We start from the raw sequence: 6,907 nt of genomic DNA on the forward strand, positions 1-6,907 counted from the left end.
CTTAGGGAAGATGAGTTGTATTACATGGTATATTCGAGTAGTTAGGTAGTTAATTCGTGCCAACTGAAGATGAGTTATGGCTTATTGTTTATTCATGTATACCTTCTTAATTGAATTAAAGTGTGCTTGTAGCCATTTAATTCCCGAATGTATATAAGTATGAATTCCCCTATAGTTGAGACAATTGACCACGTTACGAGGCTAGCAGTGAAGTCAATCTCTAAGTCCTTCTTACCTTGATCTCATACCTTGATAACTTAGTTTATTTTCAGTTTTGTTGCAATTTAGAAATATAAAACAATAAAATCATATTTCTCTTAAATCAAATCAGGATTAATTTATTACTTAATTAATGATACCAACACGGTCCTTGAGGTTCGACACCCTAAATGTAGCCTTATCCTTTAAGGATTCATTCTATTACGAGTGGTCTTTTATTATTGACATACATCACGGTGGTAATGGTGGTCGAAGCAGTGGTAGAAAGTGTTACTAGGGCGGCAAATGAGCCGAGACGAGCTAAGTTGAGCTGAGCTTTGGGTTACTTGGACTCGGCTCGTTGACTCCAGGGCTGTTCTTGGGCTCGGATGAGCCTGTCGTATCTAGCGCTCGAGCTCGACTCAATAAAATTTTCACAAGCTCGGGCTCGGCTCGAGCTCAGTTATGTACCAACGATCCCAAATCTATGAAATCCGATCTACATAAAAAAATATCGAAAAAGAAAAGAAAAAAGAAGGAGAATAATAAATATTACAGAACACTTTTCAACATGAAATCAAACCTTACAAGGTTTTATAGATCAATAAGGAACAAGTTTTTAAGGTGAAATCAAACCTGATTTTATCGACATGATCTATATATATTTTGCACTACTTGTATTAGAGAGAGAGAGAGAGAACAGTGTCGTGGAGGGCTGCTAGAAGATTCATGCGGTGGGGCTGATCCATTAGAGAGAGAAAGAAAAAGTTGTGTGGTGGAGGTTGCCGACGGAATCATGCGATGGAGTTAAAGAAAGACAGCCGTTGTACGCTTCTTCTAGTTCTAGGGTTAATTCTTTCCCTTAACATTTGCAAACCAACGGCTGAGATGAACTATAATCTAATGGTTAAAATGAACCCCTATTTGGATGGTGGGCTAATGAACTAAACTATTTGGGCCTCATTAATAAAATGAAATGAGTTGGGCCAACTTATATTCATATGGACTAAACTGTTTAACTATAAAATGGTAATACAATTTGGCCTTTGTGTTAATGAGTCTGCTTTCGAGCCAAGCTTTTAATGAGCCGAATCCGAGCTGTTCATGAACATGCAGCTCGATTAATTTGCAGCCTTAGGTGTTAGTGATGTAGGTGATGATGGTGGTGGAAGGCAGTGGTATAGGTGGTGGTGGTGGTAGGTTGTAGCAGTGGTGGTAGAAGGCGGTGGTAGTGGAGGGTGGTGGCAGTGATGAAAGTCGGTGGCGGTGGAAGGCAATGGAGTCGACGACAGTGTGGCAGTGACAATGGTGGTAGTGGTGGAAAGTAATAGTGGTTAGGTGGTGATGAAGGTTGGTGGTGGTGGAATGCTGTGGTGGTGACAGTGTCGACAATGGTGTCGGTGTTGGAAAGGCAATGAAGTTAGCGGTGGTCGAAGGTGGTAGTGGTGGAAGGCGGTGATAGTGGTGGAAGTCGGTAAGTCGGTGGTGTTGGTGGAAATGGCAGTGGTGGAAGTGGCAGTGGTGGAAGGCGGTGTGGTGGTTAAAGGCGACCATAAGTGGTGGCAATGATGGTTGTGAAAGCAATAGAGGTGGCAGTGGTGAAAAGCGGCGGCGGTGGTAAAAGGCGGAGGCGGCGGCGGTGGCTGTTTTTGGACTTGGAACATGAGGGTTTTTTGGGAATTTGATTTTTTTTTTTTTTTAAAAATTATTTGGGATTGAAATGACCATTCCTTAGGTTTAGTTATAAAATGGATTTTTTTTTTTACAATTAAAAGATCATTCTCACTTTAATTTGCATACTAAACAAAGAAATGTTGGTTGCAGTGGACATTCCAATCTAGCACACCAAACACAACATTAATCACTGGATCAGACAATTTTTTGAGATCCTTTAAAAGTCAAATGTTGTATAAATTTAATACGGATATATATCAAACTTGTTTTCCTTAACATCTGGGAAATATCAAAATAAAATATATACTTTTTTTTGAATGAAGACTTGGTCATCTACTAAAATTGAGGTCCCAAATTTAGAAGTCTTTGTGCTTTATATAATTTAATACACAGTCAACTTAAGATTCATGTATGTATATGCATGGGTAGAGATTAGAGAAAGAGAAGGTACCTTTGGTGACGCTTATAGCGAGTGTTGCATTGAGGACAGCGCGCTTTGGCATCTTTCATACTCATAACAAGGCCTGCAAACAGGGAAGGCACACCCGTGGTACGCCATGAAAAGCTCACCATTTACTTACAATCCGGTCTTGTCGCCACAAAGTCTACATACCTCTGTTACCACAGCATTGTGTTTTGGAGACTGAGGCTGTCAATAAGTTATTGAAGACGTATTGTTATATATTTATGGGAAAATTCAATACCTATATACTATGAAACAAGAAATATATAAAGATGTAAAATTGAGAAAACAAGTTATAGGACATATATATGCGTACGTATCTCATAAGTGCCATGAAAAAGGTGAAGTTCCTTACTACGCGCGCCATAAGAGCTTGCAACTAAGCCAACCATGGTGGTCGATGCCATGGCAAGGGAAAACTACTACTACTACTACTACTACGAGAGAGAGAGGGGTTTGATGAGCGAGAGAGATGGATGGGAGGAGTTTTAAGGATACAGAGTTGAGAGAGAGAGAGAGAGAGAGAGAGAGAGAGAGAGAGAGAGGTGTCTGTCTGCGTGTGTGCTTGTGTTGAGGCTACCAACTGATAGTTGAGAGGTCGTAGGTTGGATTGGAAGAATCGTATGAGATATGTTATTAATCAGATTTCAACTCATTTTTGTTGTTGTTGTTAAGGAAGAATCATATGAAAAGTTAATTTAAAACTTGAATGAAACTATTACCTAAATTTTAAAGGCTTTAGAAATATTAATCGTCTCTTGGGAATTCTATGCCTATTAATTACTAAATCTTGTGATTGTTGCATTAGTGTGCCATATATAAAGTCTCTCTCAAATTTCCGGATAAGAAAAAAAGAGTCTCTCTCGTTGACACTACCACAACACTTATGTATCTTCACCTCAATATACTTAAAATTTCACTAAGCCATCTCAAAAGAGAGTCTCTCTCACTGACACTGCCACAACACCCGGCCTGGCGACGCCACCTGACCAGACACTCATCTTAGTAACCACAAACACTTAAGCGTCTTCATTGAGGCTTGAACTCTAAATCTTCCTTTTGGAAAGTAAGAACCGGTAATGCTGGGCCACTTGGCCCTTTGGTCCCTTTCTTTTTCTTCTTCTTCTTCTTCGCCTTCATTGGTTGGGTCTCCTTCTTCTATTATTTGGTTTATCCACATTACACTAATTTATTACCTAAACTCTTCATCACTGTTTTGACTATTTTCAACTGCGTTTCGGCTTCTGAAAGGAAAAAGAGATTTAAAAAAAAAAAAAAAAAGGGTAAGGGAAAGGTTTCAGAATTTTCCATCTCCTATTATAGCAATTAATATCTCTGTTATTTAATATAATTCAATGCTAGTATGAAATTAAAGATAAGAAGAAAGCTAGGACAGTAATGAGTTGTGCAATGTACGAAACACGCTCTCTTTCTGCATAAGTTCATCTTGTAGCTTTCTGTAATTATGTCTACTTCTTGGCGGGAAGAAGACTGTTCCCTCTAATATGCATGGCTTTCAGCATCTCGATTGACAGATACATATAGAGAGAGGAATATTAGAGATAAAGAGAGGAAGAGAGAAGGTACGTTGTGCTGGATTTGGTGAGATAGGACGTCATATCAAGTGGTAAAATAGTGTCATATTTTTGGGTCTATTGCATGCATCAGTATGATATTTTCTCTAGTTTAATTAAATGAAAGGATATAATAGTAAAATCAATGTGTACAGTTAAGGAAACGAACGGCTCTAACTCTGACGGGTGTGAGGGTTATTTTTCAAAATGTTTAGTCTTGGGTAATAAAGGAAATCTCAGAAAATGTGGGAGGAATTCAATTTGAACTTGTATTTGAGTGAATTGCTCCCACTAGGGTCCGTTTGAAAAGCTAGAAGTAGGAAAGGAAAAGAAAAAGGAAAAAAATCAATTTTTTTGGTCAGAGTGAAAAAGAAATTTTTTGAGAAATTAGGATCCCCGCAAGTGATTATTTTCTTCAAAATATTTCTTGTATAAAACATATGAAAATTTATTTTCTTGCAAATGTTATTTCTTTTTTATTTTAGTTTTCTACTTTGCCCATGTACCAAGGGCCTTGTGGCCCAATGGTATTTCATCTACTTTCCAAAATGGATGGTGAGAGTTTGAGTCTCTAAAGAAGCAAAGTGTGTGTGTGAATGTGGCGTGTGTGAGTTTTTTGCCAATGATAAAAAAAAAAACTTTGCCCATGTCATTTGTTGCTCTTCTTCTGTGTAAATTGCTTAATTTATATGATTATAAAATACTAATGTTTATACAAAATTGATTCTTTTATCTGTATTTTTTATTTTTTATATTTTTTATATAATGATTGAGAGTAATAGATACATACATACATAAATATAAATAAATAAATAAATAAATAAATAAATATATATATATATATATATATATATATATATATATATATATATATATCAAGTATTTGTTGAGTGCATTACTACCAAAGGGTTGGGTGAAAATTAGGATTGGGGTTAACGTTGGGGCTTTCGGGTTTTTGTATTTGATTGGAATTCGTATATAAGAGTTAAATGAAAATATGTTTGGTGAAGTCCATGGCTATTTTATTTATACGTGCACTGTGTGTTTGGGAACTCCGTGGAGACTGGGTGTGTTTGATGGCCAACCACCGTTCTTTAGTGGTTGTGTGTTACAAGTGTCATTTATCCCATATCGGATCTGGATGGAAAAATGATTGGGTATAAATAGGTGGGTATGTAACACTATCCAACAACTTGACCTTTTGGATAAATGAGCAAACACCCATTCTTTACAATTGGTATCAGAGCCGGACCTATTGTACTTTTATTTGTTCAACTTATTGACAAAATAACATATTCACCCTTTCTAAGGGTATTATTGAGTTTTAAGTAAATTTTGATCATGACATCATTTGACAAGAGTATTAGATTTTATGAAGATGGGAAGGTGATCCGTGTTATTTAGGTAATCTACAGAAAAAGGTAAGTGTAATTATTCCTTGTTATTTTTAGGAAAAAATAGTTATTAAGTATATATAAATACTATTATTCTTAGATTAATTGTTATTCCAGAGAAAATTAGTTACTTGGTTAATATAAAATTCTTTGGCAACTAAATGATTTGAGCTTAGCTTAGCTCCTTGTCTAAACCCTCTTTGTCATTACCTACTGATGTCAACTTGTAATCTTGTGAATTAGCCTCACTTCATCTTTGTATTAGCATTGATGTCAACTTGTAATCTTGTGAATCAGCCTCACCTCATATGAATTTGTTTGAGCATATGAGCCTCATCTTATATTGTTCTCTGATTTTAGCCTTGGTTGTACTTGTACATAACTCGTTTTTATCAATCATTACCTACTGATGTCAACTTGTAATCTTGTGAATCAGCCTCACCTTATCTATGTTTGAGCATATGAGCTTCATCTTATATTGTTCTCTGGCTTTTTAGCCTTAGTTGTACATATATTACTCTTTCTATTTATGAAACTTACACTTACCTTATCCCAAAAATAAAATAAAATAAAGAAGTTGAAGAAGAAGGCACTAAATGATTTGAAACTGATTGCACTGTATGGCACACTAATGCAAAAAATCACAACAATACTAAAATGATTTATTCATCTAAAACAAACAGGGAATAGACATATAACTCCCCACAGGCCATTCTAAAACCTTTTAAAATTCATGTAAAAGTTTCATTCAAGTTCTAAAGTATCTTTTCATATGATTGATCAAATGAGTTAAAATCTGATTCATAACATATCTCATATGATTCTTCCAATCCAACCTAGCTACGACCTCTCAACTCTCAGTTGGTAGCCTCAACACAAACACACTCACACACACACGCAGACAGACACCTCTGCCTCCCTCTCTCTCAACTCCATGTCCTTAAAAACCCTACCACCCACCTCCCTCCCTCATCAAACTCCCCTTCTCTCTCTTCTCTTTCTCCGGCTCGTATCGTAGTAGTTTTCCCTTGCCATGGCATCAAACACCATGCATGGCACTGATGAAGTACGTAGATATCTCCTCTACCTTGTTTTTCTCAATTTTCTATCTTTATTTCTTGTTTCATACTAGCTATATAGTAATTGAATTTTGTTATAAACTTATAAGAATGTGTGTTTAATTAATTCTTGACAGCCTCAGTCTCCAAAACACAATGCTGTGGTATCAAAGATATGTAAAGTTTGTGGCGATGAGATCGGATTGAAAGAAAATGGTGAGCTTTTCGTGGCGTGCCTCGAGTGTGCCTTCCCGGTTTGCAGGCCTTGTTATGAGTATGAAAGAAGCGAAGGGAGCCGATGCTGTCCTCAGTGCAACACTCGCTATAAGCGTCACAAAGGTACCTTCTCTTTTATATATATATATACACACACACACACACTTGCATAAATCTTAAGTTGATTGTATGTTAGATTATATAAAGTGCAAATGCTTCTAAATTTGGGAGTTGTATTATCCTCGGTTTAGTAGATGACTAAGTCATAATTTGAAAAAAAAAATGAATATATTTTATTTTGATATTTCTCATATGTTAAGGAAAACAAGT

The sequence above is a fragment of the Cornus florida genome, unplaced genomic scaffold (assembly GCF_030987335.1).
Source record: "Cornus florida cultivar Cherokee Brave unplaced genomic scaffold, ASM3098733v1 CherokeeBrave_3.0.0_Hap2_Chr05, whole genome shotgun sequence".
Taxonomy (NCBI): domain Eukaryota; kingdom Viridiplantae; phylum Streptophyta; class Magnoliopsida; order Cornales; family Cornaceae; genus Cornus; species Cornus florida.